We start from the raw sequence: 18198 nt of genomic DNA on the forward strand, positions 1-18198 counted from the left end.
ATTGACATCACACTTTTGCTATGCCAAAACATACAAATGTCATTTCATGATTAGCGGGCAACAGTGATGAGATGGTTATTTATGCTCTTCTTTTAGGATTTTTTAGTCATTCTTGTCAAAAAGAGTGATACAAGTGTTAAGTACAAGAGATAACTTAATCTTACTCATCACAAACAAGAGCCACAAAACAAAGAGATACAAAGTTTAGAAAACTTTGTTTCAATGGCCATCCAAGGTACACAAATACCAATGTACACAAACACACAATGTTTTTGTATTTTTCTGATTTTTAAATTTTTTTATTATTATTTTTATATGAAAAAAAAAACAAAGCAAAACTGAAAAATAACCAAACAAAAACATGTTAAACAAAGCAAAGCATAAAAACTAGACTGACTCATAACAAAAGCAAAACACACAAGTTATGCAAAAACAAAAACTCAAAGAGAGAGAAGAAAGTGATAGAATCACTTGGAGCCCTTTTGCTTCCATGCCTTGGAAGAACCTTTCCTTTGAGTGAACCCTTAAACCGGTGATGAGGGGGAAGAATTGAAACCGTTCAAGTTCGAAAGGACCATGAGGGCTTTGAGAAGATCTCCAAGGGGAGCAAGAGAGGATTAACGCTGATTCTGGCTTCCAAATGCTATCATGTCGTCGCTTTGTTGAGTGGCTAACCACTTATTGTAATTTGGTCAAGTATGACTGGCAACTCCACAATGATGACAGAGATGCTACTTCTTCTGTTTAGGCTTTTGCAAGTTACCCTTCTTAGCCCTAGGGTTTTTAACATCTTTCTTATCCTATTTAGGGGGTGCTCCTAAGATAGATTTACCCTTGCCTAAGTTCTCACTAGCTAATTCATTTTTAACAAAATTGTTTTCAATTTCAACATTATTAGCAAAAGGAACAAAAATAGTAATACTTGTTGAAGCAATATTAGAGGAAGAGAAACCATACCCTAAACCTGTTCGATCAAAAGCAATTTTTTGAAGATTGAGCATCTCATCAAGCTTTGCACTTGAAGTCCTCTCCAATTGAGTTTTGACTTGAAACAGCTCCACTTCAAGCTTCTTAGTCTTCTCAGCCAAGAAATTATTCTCGAACCTTAGTGTTCCAATAGTCTGATTAGCCACATCAAACTTTGTGAAAAGCTCTTCACAATCTAGTTCCACATCATTGAGCTTCTTGGTGGTCAGCCTATAAAGTTTCTCATGTTTCTCAAAAATCTTGTATAATTTCTCATAGGCTGTATGGATATCATCTTGATCATCCATATTCTCAAACTTGGACTCCACCAATTCCTCTTCTTCATCTAAATCTTCAACAATCCCATCAGTAGGATTGACAGTGGCAATGAAGGCATTCAAGATTCCGTTATCCTCATTGTCGGAATCATCCTTAGGCTCAGTGTCGCTCAAAGTAGCAGCAAGTGCCTTGCTCTTCCCAATGCTCTTGAGATATGTAGGACACTCTTGCTTCATATGACCAAAGCCTTGACACCCAAAGCACTTAGGTCCTGCGGGAACAGTGTACTGACCGCCATCCCTTGCATCCTTCTTTCCTTTGTCTTAGCTCTTGAATTAAGAAGAACTGGATTGCCTATGGTCCTTGTCGAAGCCCTTTCTTGAACTGCCTAGGGATGTAGGACTTCATCTTGGAATCTTCATCATCAGAAGACTCATCTGTGTCACTGCTCTTGGCCTTCAGTGCCATACTCTTGCCTTACCCGACTTGCCAATCCTTGATAACCCTAGCTCGTAGGTCTGTAGATTACCAACCGACTCTGTTAAAGGAATCTTGTCAATATCCTTTGATTCCTCTATCGCCGTGATTTTGGCATGGAATCTCTCAACAGAGATCTGAGCACCTTTCTCACAATCTTAGGTTCAGGAATGGTTTCCCCAAGATTGAACGCTGAGTTCACTATGTCTTTAAGCTTGGCATAGAACTCATCAAACGACTCATCCTATTCCGTCTTAATCTCTTCGAAGCTTGTAGTGAGCCTCTGTAGCTTCGAATCCTTGACAGCCTTTGTTCCCTTATATGTTGTTTGAAGGATGGTCCATGCTTCTTTAGCAGTCTCAACGGAGGATATCTTCTTGAACTCTTCATTGGTGACCGCACTGAATAAGGCATGCAACGCTCTGCTGTTAAAGTTTGTCACATTGATCTTGGCATCATCCCAATCGGTCAGCAGCCTATCTCAATAGCTTGCCACACTTTCTCATCTAAAGACTGCAAGAAAGCTTTCATGCGTACTTTCCAGTATGCATAGTTAGTGCCATCAAATAAAGAAGGTATAATTAATGGCTGCCCTCTATCCATGATAAATAGGGGTCAATGAATCAAACACAGTAAAGATTAACCCTAATCAGAGTGTGTCTGCTCTAATACCACTTGATAGGTCAAAAAACAAATTGACCTCTTGTGATGAATTAACAAATTAATTTAGCCAAATGAATTAATTAAGTTAATTAACATGTAAACGCGTGGTAGCACAAACAAATCACCAATAAACTAAGTATGCAGCGGAAAATAAATTTGACACGGTAATTTGTTTATGAATAGGGAAAATCAACACGACAAAAACTCCACCGGGTGATTTTCAGGTCACCACTCCCGAAATTCCACTATTATCACAACAAGCGGTTACAAGTAAAGGAATCCCAGTACCTTATATCAACCTACAGTTGAACCCTTACCCCAATACCCAATTGAACTTGTTTTGTAGTGACAATTTCTCCTATTGATGCACAACTCCCAAGTACGTGACTAACTAATTGCACGGATCCCAGTACGCGACTTCAATCACCAACTAAAGAAGGTTGTTGGCTACAAAGTTCTTCAGTTCATCCACACAATGAAGATCAAGAAGATGCTTGGTCACAAAACCCTACGGTGCACAAACACAGCAACATCTTCAGAAGAGATGAACTAGGGCAAAACTTTGTCTATGGTTACAATTTGCTTGAACAGACTTTTCTCAAAGCTTGTGCAACTTGTGAACTCTTTGACGGCCCTTAAAATAATCATTTTATATGTCTAGGACTAGGAGAAAAGAAGTCCCAAAGACACATTCACGGATTCTAAGAAAATAGATTAGAATTTCTGATTCTTTCTTAAACCTCGACAAATAGGAGGTGTCGAGCAGCTGTTGAGTAGGTGTCGAGTACACGGGCTGAATGGCTTCTTAAACCTCGACACATGCTAGCTGTCGAGCTTTAATGAACTTGCACTTCTTAGCTTGTTTCTTGGACAGATTTGATGACTTTAACACTTGATTTTGAAACACAGTTTCTTGAAGTATTAAAAACACCTAAATCTATCCAATTATAAGTAAAGTGCGTTTTGTTAAAGAATTAGCCGATTACATAAAATAGTGACATATGTTCCTAACAAGTGAATCACATATGTCCTAACATATGTTATCGTATCATTGTTCTAATTACAATTAAACGATTTGTTTAGGTGCTTTTTTAAAATTTTATTTTTTACTCCGCAACACAAGTGAAAGAACACTGGGCGTACAAAATAAATTTGGGAGTTTTATTTATTTATTTACTTGGCAACAATAATTAGTTTTTAGATAGATTAATAATGGATATATATAATTAGAAAATAAATATGATTTTCATATTATTTGTGTATGATGGGATATAAACTACAATATTTGACTTTCATGTCAAAAGTCAAAACTAGGTTTCAAAACAAAATAGAGAATGATTTTTTAACGAACTCTTTAATTTTGTACATTGAAAGAGAAATTGCAGCAATATTTATTACAGAATCAATCATAAATAAATTTTGAAGTCAAAATAACATTAAATTCCATTTTAATAAATGATGAAGTTAAAAAATTATGAAACTGTTATTCAGTGCATTTTCTTTTATTTATTTTTTATTCATACTGAATAGATAATAGTTTAAAATTTCATATATTAGTTTAGTTTTGAATTACATTTCTTGCTCTTGAAATGTGGAAATTATTTGTTTTAAATTGTTGGTCCCCCAAAGATGTAATCTTGATCCCGTTCATAGACATAGCTACTGTTACCAATCATATCATAGAATAAAAGATTCTTTCTTTTCCTTTTAAAAAAGTTTTCTTTAAAAAAATCAACAAAAATAAAATCAACCTCTATATCTATAATCATTGGCAGGTTTCCGATAACTGGGCCAATCCATTATCTATACTCAAAGGCCCCTCATGAGTCATGAATCTTTTCAATCATATAGATTCTGGAAAAGACTCAGAAAATTCTTTTAAGCCCAGCTAACAAGCCTGTGAGCTTATCCCATGTAGTAGTTACTTTTTAGCCTATTTTAGATTGCTGGCAATGTAGAGAGTCACAATTCTCTATCTCCGCCCGGAATAGTTTGCTTTGAATCTGCACCAAGTCCTATGATCTCAACAACCTCCATTGGTCATCTTTAATAAGGCCGGAAATCTTTGCACCAAAAGATTTCTAGTGTGTCTAGTGTCCGTTATTTCCACTACAAATGTTAGACCATTTTGTAGTTGTACCATGGTTATGTAATATATTATAAACCCGGTTTAAAATACTAGTATTATCATTTTTGTGTGTGTTCTAATAAGTATTACTGATTACTCAAAAAAAGAAAAAAGAGTTGTGCAGCATCATATGTTAATAACATCTATGACCAAATTTAGGAAATATGAGTTCTTCATTGTCCCTACTTATGTGTACCATCTTAGGAAAAGCAAAACCATTTTAAGCATGTTTTCATCAAATTAATTCTCACCAAACTAATATTGATAAACACACACTTTTCATTTCTCTTAATGTGTTAACAATCTATTAATAATGAAATGAATAATATTTAACATAAACAAATAAAATAAACAAGGATCATGCAGGGTTTAAACACAAATTTTTTGACCACTGCATCTCGATCGCTCAATTCAACAATTCCAAATGGTGCACCTCTGTCCAGGTAGTCATATTTTTACCTATTAAAGATCAAATGGATCCAATACCTTAATGGTAATGGTAGAAAAGAAAGGCTTTGATTGGCAAATAAAACTCACTTGCATTGGTTTGGATTTAAGTAAACATTTTCCACACTTTCACATAAAATGGAGAAAATCCATTCTCACCATGAATGGTTAGAATTAAAAAAAATAAATAAATAAAATCCAATAGTATACTTGATACTACATCATTTAAATTTTATATAATGGGACATCAAGTTTATCTTTAGATTTGTAATATTTAACTTGAATCATGAGATTGATTCATTCGAAATGGAGAGAATCCTAATTAATCAATTAGAAAAAAAGAAAAAAAGAAAAAAAGAATCCTAATTAATCAAGAACAGAATATGGATTGTCAAAATAAATATTGCAAATTTGTTGAAATAATTTAAATCAATAAATTAAAATATGTGTAGTAAGTTGTCACTGTTGGAGTATAAAATAAAACAATCAAAATGAGACAAAAATATCTTTATTACTCTTTTAGTTATTTAATTGTCCTATTTTAGGTCAGATTTGTCTCTTTCTTAAAAATAATTCATTGTCAACGTTGTAAAAGTTTTTTTTTTTTTTTTTTTTTTAAATAATGCAACAATATTTAACATTTTTAATGATGTGGTACAAAGTACTCTATTGGAAATAGAAGATAAATTCTTAGCCATGAGTGAAGGGAATGGATGCTCTCCATTTTATGTGAATTTGTGGTCAATTTTTACTTAAATCCAAACCAAAGAAAGTATCTCATAAAAAATTAAAAAATAAAATAAAATAACTAAAGAAATTGAATTTTATATGCCAATCAAAAGCATTTCTTTTCGACCATTTCCTTGAAGTTTTTGGATCACATTGATCTTTAATGGTTAACTATGATTATCTCGACCATTAGATGTGCACATTTTGGGACGGGTGAATAGACTCGATAGAGAGACCAAGATGTAATGGTTGACATTTTTTTTCTTTCTTTTAAACCCTTGTATGATCCTTGTTTATTTCAGATATTATTCAATGCTTAAAATAGTTTTACACTTATACTTTTCGTAAGATGTATGGTAGACATAAGTGGAGACGATGAAGTGGACAACAAAGAGCAACTTCACGTTCCTTTAGTATAGGAACAAATTGAACATTAAAATGTTCAACTACCTTGCAAATAATTAGTTATTAGTTTTTTTTTTTTTTTTTTTTAAAGTGTTATTATTTATCACTTATTACTCAAACTCAACATTTAAAACTGGAGCCCGTTCTAGTAGTTGAAAACTATGATTGTTTCTAGCTATCCATGGTACTCTTCTATCAATGACACCAATTTCGCATTATTAATCGTGAGTGAAGGGAATGGATGCTCTCCATTTTACGTGAATTTGTGGTCAATTTTTACTTAAGTACAAACCAAAGAAAGTGTCTCATAAAAAATTAAAAAATAAAATAAATTAACTAAAGAAAGTGAATTTTATCTGTCAATCAAAAGCATTTCTTTTCGACCATTTCCTTGAAGTTTTTGGATCACATTGATCTTTAATGGGTACATATGATTACTTCGACCATTAGATGTGCACCTTTTGGGATGGGTGAATAGACTCAATAGAGAGACCAAGATGCAATGGCCAAATTTTTTCGTTTAAACCCTTTTATGGTCCTTGTTTATTTCAAATATTATTCAATGCTTAAATGGTTTTACACTTATACTTTTTACAAGATATATGGTAGACATAAGTGGGGAAAATGAAGTGGACAACAAAAAGCAAGTTCACGTTCCTTTAGTTTAGGAACAAATTGAACATTAAAATGTTCAACTACCTTGCAACTAATTAGTTATTACTTTCTCAAAAAAAAAAAAAAAAAAAAAAAGTTATTACTTATTAGTTATCTTTATCAAATAAATAAATAAATAAAATAAAAAAATAAAAAAAGAAGTAGTTATTAGTTATCACTTATCACTCAAACTTAACATTTAAAACTGGAACCCGCTCTGGTGGTTGAAAACTATGATTGTTTCTAGCTACCCATGGTACTCTTCTGTCAACGACATTGATTTCGCATTATTAACCGTGAGTGAAAGGAATGGATAAATTCTTAACCGTGAGTGAAGGGAATGGATGCTCTCCATTTTATGTGAATTTGTGGTCAATTTTTACTTAAGTCCAAACCAAAGAAAGTGTCTCATAAAAAAATAAAAAATAAAAAAAATAACTAAGGAAAGTGAATTTTATCTACCAATCAAAAGCATTTCTTTTCGACCATTTCCTAGAAGTTTTTGGATCACATTGATCTTTAATGGGTAAATATGATTACTTCGGCCATTAGATGTGCACCTTTTGGGATGGGTGAATAGACTCAATAGAGAGACCAAGATGCAATGGTCAAATTTTTTTTTGTTTAAACCCTTTTATGGTCCTTGTTTATTTTAAATATTATTCAATGCTTAAATGGTTTTACACTTATACTTTTTACAAGATATATGGTAGACATAAGTGGGGAAAATGAAGTGGACAACAAAAAGCAAGTTCACGTTCCTTTAGTTTAGGAACAAATTGAACATTAAAATGTTCAACTACCTTGCAACTAATCAGTTATTACTTTCTCAAAAAAAAAAAAAAGCTATTACTTATTAGTTATCTTTATCAAAAAATAAATAAATAAATAAAAAAGAAGTAGTTATTAGTTATCACTTATCACTCAAACTTAACATTTAAAACTGGAGCCCGCTCTAGTGGTTGAAAACTATGATTGTTTCTAGCTGCCCACGGTAATCTTCTGTCAGCGACATTGATTTCACATTATTAACCCTGAGTGAAAGGAATGGATAAATTCTTAACCGTGAGTGAAGGGAATGGATGCTCTCCATTTTATGTGAATTTGTGGTCAATTTTTACTTAAGTCCAAACCAAAGAAAGTGTCTCATAAAAAAATAAAAAATAAAAAAAATAACTAAGGAAAGTGAATTTTATCTACCAATCAAAAGCATTTCTTTTCGACCATTTCCTAGAAGTTTTTGGATCACATTGATCTTTAATGGGTAAATATGATTACTTCGACCATTAGATGTGCACCTTTTGGGATGGGTGAATAGACTCAATAGAGAGAACAAGATGCAATGGTCAAATTTTTTTCGTTTAAACCCTTTTATGGTCCTTGTTTATTTTAAATATTATTCAATGCTTAAATGGTTTTACACTTATACTTTTCATAAGATATATGGTAGACATAAGTGGGGAAAATGAAGTGGACAACAAAAAGCAAGTTCACGTTCCTTTAGTTTAGGAACAAATTGAACATTAAAATGTTCAACTACCTTGCAACTAATTAGTTATTACTTTCTCAAAAAAAAAAAAAAAAAAAAAAAAGTTATTACTTATTAGTTATCTTTATCAAATAAATAAATAAATAAAATAAAAAAATAAAAAAAGAAGTAGTTATTAGTTATCACTTATCACTCAAACTTAACATTTAAAACTGGAACCCGCTCTGGTGGTTGAAAACTATGATTGTTTCTAGCTACCCATGGTACTCTTCTGTCAACGACATTGATTTCGCATTATTAACCGTGAGTGAAAGGAATGGATAAATTCTTAACCGTGAGTGAAGGGAATGGATGCTCTCCATTTTATGTGAATTTGTGGTCAATTTTTACTTAAGTCCAAACCAAAGAAAGTGTCTCATAAAAAAATAAAAAATAAAAAAAATAACTAAGGAAAGTGAATTTTATCTACCAATCAAAAGCATTTCTTTTCGACCATTTCCTAGAAGTTTTTGGATCACATTGATCTTTAATGGGTAAATATGATTACTTCGGCCATTAGATGTGCACCTTTTGGGATGGGTGAATAGACTCAATAGAGAGACCAAGATGCAATGGTCAAATTTTTTTTTGTTTAAACCCTTTTATGGTCCTTGTTTATTTTAAATATTATTCAATGCTTAAATGGTTTTACACTTATACTTTTTACAAGATATATGGTAGACATAAGTGGGGAAAATGAAGTGGACAACAAAAAGCAAGTTCACGTTCCTTTAGTTTAGGAACAAATTGAACATTAAAATGTTCAACTACCTTGCAACTAATCAGTTATTACTTTCTCAAAAAAAAAAAAAAGCTATTACTTATTAGTTATCTTTATCAAAAAATAAATAAATAAATAAAAAAGAAGTAGTTATTAGTTATCACTTATCACTCAAACTTAACATTTAAAACTGGAGCCCGCTCTAGTGGTTGAAAACTATGATTGTTTCTAGCTGCCCACGGTAATCTTCTGTCAGCGACATTGATTTCACATTATTAACCCTGAGTGAAAGGAATGGATAAATTCTTAACCGTGAGTGAAGGGAATGGATGCTCTCCATTTTATGTGAATTTGTGGTCAATTTTTACTTAAGTCCAAACCAAAGAAAGTGTCTCATAAAAAAATAAAAAATAAAAAAAATAACTAAGGAAAGTGAATTTTATCTACCAATCAAAAGCATTTCTTTTCGACCATTTCCTAGAAGTTTTTGGATCACATTGATCTTTAATGGGTAAATATGATTACTTCGACCATTAGATGTGCACCTTTTGGGATGGGTGAATAGACTCAATAGAGAGAACAAGATGCAATGGTCAAATTTTTTTCGTTTAAACCCTTTTATGGTCCTTGTTTATTTTAAATATTATTCAATGCTTAAATGGTTTTACACTTATACTTTTCATAAGATATATGGTAGACATAAGTGGGGAAAATGAAGTGGACAACAAAAAGCAAGTTCACGTTCCTTTAGTTTAGGAACAAATTGAACATTAAAATGTTCAACTACCTTGCAACTAATTAGTTATTACTTTCTCAAAAAAAAAAAAAAAAAAAAGTTATTACTTATTAGTTATCTTTATCACAAAAAAAAAAAAAAAAAAAAAAAAAGGAAAAAAGAAAAAAAGAAGAAGAAGAAGTTATTAGTTATCACTTATCACTCAAACTTAACATTTAAAACTGGAGCCCGCTCTGGTGGTTGAAAACTATGATTGTTTCTAGCTGCCCACGCCCCACGGTACTCTTCTGTTAATGACATTGATTTCGCATTATTAACCGTGAGTGAAAGGAATGGATAAATTCTTAACCATGAGTGAAGGGAATGGATGCTCTCCATTTTATGTGAATTTGTGGTCAATTTTTACTTGAGTCCAAACCAAAGAAAGTGTCTCATAAAAAAATAAAGGGTAAATTCCACAAACCTACCCTGAGGTTTGTGATAATACCAGTTAGGTCCAAAACATTTTAAAACCCACCAATTTGGTCTTAAAAAGACAACTTTGCCCCTAAACATACAAACTCTCTATTCTCTCTTGTCTCTCTCACTCTCAAACCTCTCTCTGACCGAAAATACCCAACCCAAATCTCTGAATCCAAAAGAACAATACCAAAATCCCACTGAAGATCCCCTGAAAATGCTACAAAAAAGCACATAAAAATCACTCTTTCAAAACCCATTAATCCGCTTGTAAACCCCATTGAGATCTCCAGAAAAACCCAACAAAAATGCCCTAAAACCAGAAAAAATCCCAACCAAACACAACATAGAAAATCAATACAAAATGACCCAAGACCCCATTGTAAACATCAAAATAGAAACCAGAAAAAAAAAAAAAAAAAAAAAAAAAAAAAAAAAAAAACACCACACCACGAGATTGGGTCATCATCCCCTGAAGAACACTGCCCAAATTTGAAATCTAAAGCCCATGTCGAGATCCATGACGCCGCTGCAAAGACAATGGAGAGATCTAGATTGAAGCACCATCACCACCACCACCACCACATGGGTTCTGATAAGAGAGAGAGGGGCGAGAGTCTGTTGATGGCATCAAACTTGATGGGAATCGAGAAGACCCTTGCATGGTGGTGCTGCTGACACCGATGACCAAGCTTATGGGTTTTGCCGGTGACCAGATTGAAGCACCATCACCACCGTGTGGATTCCGATCTGAGAGGGACGAGAGTCCGTTAAATAGCACTGATGGCGTCAAACAACTCAAACCTGCGGTGGGAATCGGGAAGTCCTTTGTTGGGTGGTGTTTCCGGTGACCAAAACTCATGGGTTTCACCGGTTAGAGAGAGAGTTCTAAGAAAGAGAACTCAGAGAAGAGAGTTGACAGAGAGGGAGAGTAACGAGACAGGAGAGAGAGAAGAGATAATAAAAATTAGGGACAAAATGGTCTTTTAAGATGAAATTAGTAGGTTTGAAATTGTGATGGACCTAGTTGGATATTATGACAAACCTTAGGGTAGGTTTGTGGAATTTACCCAAAAATAAAAAATAAAAAAAATAACTAAGGAAAGTGAATTTTATCTACCAATCAAGAGCATTTCTTTTCGACCATTTCCTTGAAGTTTTTGGATCACATTGATCTTTAATGGGTAAATATGATTACTTCGACCATTAGATGTGCACCTTTTGGGATGGGTAAATAGACTCAATAGAGAGACCAAGATGCAATGGTCAAATTTTTTTTTTCATTTAAACCCTTTTATGGTCCTTGTTTATTTTAAATATTATTCAATTCGTAAGATGTATGGCAAACATGAGTGGGGACAATGAATTGGACAACAAAGAGCAACTTCATGTTCCTTTAGTATAGGAACAAATTGAAAATTTAAATATTCAACTACCTTGCAACTAATTAGTTATTAGTTATCTTTATCAAAAAAAAAAAAAGTTATTAGTTATCACTTATCACTCAAACTCAACATTTAAAACTGGAGCCTGCTCTAGTTGTTGAAAAATATGATTATTTTTAGCTGTCCATGGTACTCTTCTGTCAACGACATTAATTTCGCATTATTTTGGGTGTACATATTGGTGGGTGCCATGTTGAGTCCACCTCACCCTCTAATTATTTCTGGACCAGTTCGTTAAAAGCTATGTTTGGCTCAACGTAAAATGTTGTTTTTAGAATGTAAAATATTTTCACGTGAAAATAGTTTTTTTAAAGGAAAATAGTTTCAACTGTTTGGTTGCATCCAAAAAAATGCTTTGAAAAATATTTGAAGGTGTTTGGTTGTGTTCTTGAAAATCCTCTAGAAAACACATTTTCTCAACTTCTAATATAAAAAGGTATAATATAAAATGTATTTTACAAATCTAAAATAAAATAAATATTTATTTGTTATACGAATTATATAGATTGTATTAAATTGGTAATTTCGGATTGACAAGAATAAATTGATGTGTCAAACATGTCAATTGCAGGGTACTTGAATTGACCCGCTCACAGGGACGGAGCTACTGTTGGGCGTGGGGGACAGTGGTCCCTCCAATTTTTTTAAATATATATATATATATATATATATATATATATATATATTAATTTTAGCACTTTAGTTCAATCTTAACAATATTATTGGCACTCTAGAAGGCCTTAAAAAAAATTTATGGATCTCATTTAGAAGAAAATTTAGCAAGCCCAAAAAATTTATCACAACAACAAAAATCACAAATAACAAAGCGAAAGAAAATTTAACCCAATCAACTAAATTTTACCAAAAACAAATAGTCCGGCCTTTCAAATATATAAAACAAAACTAATCTGTCATTCCATCAAAGCCAAAGACCAAAAAAAAAAAAAAAAAAAAAAAAAAAAAAAAAACCCACAAACAAAGAAACAAAACCCTAAGCCTAACCTAGAGACATAGAGGCTGAAAGGCTGAACTGAAGCAGTGAAGGGAGAGATAGTAGCAGCAGCACGGCAGCAGAAGAGCCACCGGACTCACCCCCAACCCCGACTCACCAGATCTGGTATTTCTCTCTGTTTATCTCTCATATGAGCAAGAGCAATGAGTAAAAAAAAAATAAAAGCCTCTTTGTTACTGTCTGAAACGGGAGACAGAGAGAGCTATTTCTCTTTTTTTAAAACTTAAATAATGACTTTTTACCAAAAAAAAAAAAAAACTTAAATAATGACTTTAAAATAATAGTAGAAGTGACTAGTAATGGATTGGTTATTGATATCTACCCACGTGTTGTGCATTGTGAGTTGAATTTTGTCTTTTTGTGCTTATATAAATTGAAAATTTTTGAATCGTTAATAGTTATGCTTTTCTGATAGTGTCTATTAGCCCGTTTGGTTCCACTTTTTGAGCCCAAAAAGGGCGTTTTCAAAAAAGCTTAACCAGCTTGCGCGTTTGGTAAGCTCAAAACGCAGCTTTTTTATAAAAGTTGCGTTTTGAACTTTTATAAAAACTGAAGAGAAAACGCGGAAGATTTATGGACCCTCAGGGGTCCATAAATCAAAACGCGCATAGCACGTTTTGTGTTATTACCGTTGCAATATTAAAAATACCGAAATACCCATCACTCAGTTCTTCCTCTTCGTCTTCCTCTGCTTCTTCACAGGTCTATCCCCACAATTAACAAAACCCATTTCAACATTTCATATTCCGAACACAGAATCAACAAAACCAAACCAAAAATAACTCAAAATCAACACAAAAACAACTTAAAATCAACTCAAATCCCATTGGAAAACCCATCCCAAACCCAACTCAAAATCAACCCAAAATCCATAGAAAAAAAAAAACCCAAAATCCCAAAATCCTTATGTTTCAATCATCTTCATCTTCATCATCATCATCATCTTCTTCTTCTTCTCTGGAGTGTGAAAAAAAAAAAGAATAAAGAAGGAAAGACAAAATAAGGAAATAAAGAAAAAGGACGAAAAAAGAGATGCAGAGAGATGCAGAGACTTCATCATCATCTTCATCTTCTTCATCATCATCATTAGCTTCGAAGTGTCAAAAAAAAAAAAAAAGAGATGCAGAGAACGTTGAGTCGGCTTGAGGAATGAGAGAGGGGTTTGAACAAAGTGGAACATTCTGGAGTGGTGTGGAGTGTAAAGTGGAAAGGAAAAGTAAGGAAATAAAGAAAAAAAAAGGTAGGGGCACGTGTGTGGAGGAAGTGGCAGGGAAAGGGAGGAAAAAAGAAAATAAAGAAAAAAAATGAAGGGTATGTGTGTGGATGAGAAAAAAAAGGGAAAAAAAAGAAGAAAATATGGATAAAAAAATAAAATAAAATAAGGAAAACACAAAATAAAGAATAAGAAATTAAAATTGAGAAATATTGTTACAATATTTTTACAATATTTTCACAATAAATCTTAAGTGGTATGTTATTATTAGTTAATATTGGTGAGAAAAAAATAATTTGTTTAGAAATTGAAAAAAATAATTATAATAGTACATTCAAATTAAAATCAGTATAAATTATCACAATACTTTCACAATAAATCTTAAGTGGTAGGTTATTATTAGCTAATATTGGTGAAAAAAAAAATTTCACAATATTGATTTAAGTATGGAATAAGCTCTCTTATATACATTGTCCTTTTTGGTAATTTATCTTTCAAACTACCACTTTTATAAGTGTTAGCCAAACACTCAGCTTTTTTAAAAAGCACTTTTTAACAGCTTTTACCAAACACTCAGCTTTTTGAAAAAGCACTTTTTCATTATGCACTTTTTGAAAACTCCACTTTTTCATTATGCACTTTTTCAAAAAGCTGAACCAAACTCACCCTATGTCTTCTTTAAAAGTAAAAGTTAGTTTGTTTGAAATTATTTGGGACTTGAGATATAATAAAGTCAATGAATAGTAATGTTGTGCTGAGTACATAGTGCGACAACTTTTTTTTATTTTTTCTGTTTGTGCCTTTATTTCTTTGTTCACTTGTTTATTTTGTTTGCCTATTTGTGATTTTGATTTGTCCTTTTATATGTGTGTATATATATACACACACTAAACGGAAAATTTATTTAGACTTTCATAATGATTTTTTTTTTTGTTATACTTTGCCCCCCCCTAATACCAAGTTCTGGCTTCGTCCCTACCTGCTTATGATATGTTTCTTATCGTGTCTCTTCCAAGTCGATCCGTTTATAACCCGAATTTACTAACGCCCAACCCTAACAAATAAAAACCTATGTCGTGTTCGCAAGTTGTGTCAAACATTGACACCCCTAACTAAGGAAAGACGATGAGGATGACACTTAACTTTTTAAAAAAAAAAATCACCTTTTTCCTGTGTGTTGCTTGACCAATTTCTTCTCTATTTTGACACTTAATTAACTCTAATAACTTAAAAAATTTATAAATTAAAAAGCATTCTCTCTTCTTATCAATAGGGATTTTTTTTTTTTTTTTTTAGAATAAACAAACATCGGAAGAGGGGACTGGGTCTTCTTCTAATTCAAATATTCAATTTCCTATCTTAGAATTTAATTAATGGCGAAAAGAACATTTTAGTCCCTACATTTTCAGGCGATCCCCATTTTAGTCCCTATATTTTATTTTTACCGCTTTTAGTCCCTATCTTGAAAAACGCTTCCCGTTTTGGTCCCTGCCATTACTCATTTAACAGAAATATCCTACGTGGCAAATGGTCCAACAGTAAATGCTGACGTATCTATTAAAATAATATTTAAAAAAACCACGTCAGATAAAAATAATATTAAAAAATGCCATGTCAGCAATTTAATTTTTGACAAAAGCCAAATCAGATAAAAATAATATAAAAATTTCTAACCTAATTATTTTTTTAAAAAAAGAAAAGAAATAGTTAAATTAATTTTTTTTCCTTTTTTTTGGAAGAATATGAAGAACGTTCCAGGAGATGTTTCCCATTCCTCTTTCTCTATTCACAGTTCTCCATCTCTCCCTCTATATCTCTCTTCTACGTTTCCCATTCCTCTTTCTCTATTCACAGCATGTTTCGCTCATCTATCTCTTCTCATCTGACTAAGTTTTGGTTGGATCGAATCGGTGGTTGTTGGGTTTTAGTGGTGGCATTTCGGTGGTGGGTTTCGGTTGTGGAGTTGAATCGGTGGCCGGCTTTGGTGGTGGGTTTTTTTCGGTGTTTGCTAGGTTTTAGTGGTGACGTTTTGGTGGTGGGTTTCAGTTGTGGAGTTGAATCGGTGGCCGGCTTTGGTGGTGGGTTTTTTTTCGGTCTTTGCTGGGTTTTAGTGGTGGCGTTTCGGTGGTGGGTTTCGGTTGTGGAGTTGAATCGGTGGCCGGCTTTGGTGGTGGGTTTTTTTGGGTGTTTGTTGGATCCATTTGGTGGTGGGTTTCGATGCTTGCTGGGTCTGTTTGGTGGCTGGGTTTCGTGATGGTCTTTTTGGTAGTTGGGTTTCGTTGGTAACCGGGTTTTGGTGGTGGCTGGGTTCTGTTCGATGTGGTGGTGGTCGTGCCGGGTTTCGTTATGCTTTCTCTAAGATCTTATTCAAGCTTCGCTAGGTTTGGTTGTGCATGGAGGCCGAAAATCTGGGTTTGAGTTTTGTGTTTGGTTTCAAAGCATAAGAAAATCTTGTTGAATGTTTGTGTTTTGTAAATTTTTATGGGCATATCTTTTTATTTTGTAAATATGAGTGATTTTATAGTTTTGGTTGCTAAGAAAATGCAAGAAAAGAAAAGTAAATTTTTAATTTTTAATTTTCTGGGCAAGCTTAGTTGGGGAAGAAAAATGAAGAACACGTTCTTCATGTTCTTCCAAAAAAAAGGAAAAAAATTTAATTTAACTAATTTCTTTTCTTTTTTAAAAAAATAATTAGGTTAGAAATTTTTATATTATTTTTATCTAATGTGGTTTTTTTCAAAAATTAAATTGCTAACGTGACATTTTTTAATATTATTTTTATCTGACGTGGCTTTTTTTAATATTATTTTAATAGACACGTCAGCATTTACTGTTGGACCATTTGCCACGTAGGATATTTCTGTTAAATGAGTAACGGCAAGGACCAAAACAGGAAGCGTTTTTTAGGATAGAGACTAAAAACGGTAAAAATAAAATGTTGGGACTAAAATGGAAATCGTCTGAAAATGTAGGGACTAAAATGTGTTTTTCGCCTTAATTAATTTATTAGAATATTTTAATATTAAAATCTACTACTAAAATTTCATTTTAAGTAAAATGTTGCAATACTTTTATACACAAGATTTTAAAACAAGAAAAATAAATAAATTCTATATCAATCCTATCATTGGCAGGATCGAGAACTGGGACAAATCCAGCCACAAACTTTTTTTAATAGCACTTTTACAAATAATTAATATGACAAATTTTTAATGGTTCACACTTGCACCCAATCACTAATCTTATTAACCTTAAACTTTTATCCTTTAGATTCCTTATGCCCTCCTGAAGATTGGTCTCCCAAAATCAGCCAAAGTAATCAACCTTGCGCAAATTTTGAATCGGACGCCAGGTCCTTTCGGTAAAAAAACAATCAAACAAAATGTAGCCTCTCGCTCTACTCTCCATATGGTTTATGCGAAAGAAAGAAATCTCTCTTAATAACCCAACTAAGAATCGTGTCCCTAGTAGTTAGCCTATTTTAGACAGCTTCCAATGTACAGTCACAATTCTCTATCTGAACTTGGAATAGTCTGCTTTGAACCCGCACCAAGTTCCTCTGATCTAGTTGGTTTCCACCTCCATTGGTCATCTGTAATAACACTGGAAATCTTTGCATCAAAAAAGCTGGCAGCTTCTTATATTAATCTTTGACCAAATTTTGGAAATAGAGGTCCATCCAGATGCCAAGAAAACAGAAGTTCTCTTGTCCTATTTTGTGCTGAATAAAATGTCTATCATAATCACTCAAATTTAAGATTTTTCACAAGTCAGTAGAATTGCTAGGAACCTTTACTATCCATAAACTAAACATGCACCCATCTACCCAAATGGAACTAGGCACACCAAAAGGTTCCATATGTGCTTCATGAATGTAGCTAAATTTCAATCTCCAATTCTTTTATGCCTAATCCCCCTTCCTTCTTTGTAACACACACCATTTCCCATGAAACATTCACTCCAGGAGCTTTTGTGTCACATCATTAAATTTGTTAAATTTTCCTCAATGGTTTTAATAAATTGCTTGGGAAGGATTAACAAACTACACCAGTAAATTTGAATGCTATAGAGGATTGATTTTAGTAGTGTAACCTGCCAGCATGATAGGTACTTGGAATAAGAATTTATGTGATCAATCTTCTCAATAAGAGGCTGACAATCCTTGGCTGAAAGTTTGCTAGAAATTAGGGGTACTGCAATGTACCTTAGAGGCAATTTACCCTAAATGCCACAATATGGAGATTTGTTCCTTTTAATTCATCAGCCAACCTAACATAGGAAATTTCACTCTTGCTGGAATGACTCTCAAACTAGAAACTAGAAAGACGATGAAATT

At 32.9% G+C, this 18198-nt stretch overlaps 1 long non-coding RNA gene across 1 annotated transcript in view; it reads left to right on the forward strand.

Annotated features, from left to right (window-relative positions):
- The first annotated feature begins 12592 nt into the window (after window positions 1-12592).
- Window positions 12593-18198, forward strand: part of LOC126694842 (uncharacterized) — a 52451-nt gene continuing 46845 nt past the window's right edge. The window contains exon 1 of the long non-coding RNA XR_007645903.1: window positions 12593-12754. This is a non-coding gene — a long non-coding RNA (uncharacterized LOC126694842). The remainder of the gene's footprint in view (window positions 12755-18198) is intronic.

Source organism: Quercus robur, chromosome 8, assembly GCF_932294415.1.
Source record: "Quercus robur chromosome 8, dhQueRobu3.1, whole genome shotgun sequence".
NCBI lineage: Eukaryota > Viridiplantae > Streptophyta > Magnoliopsida > Fagales > Fagaceae > Quercus > Quercus robur.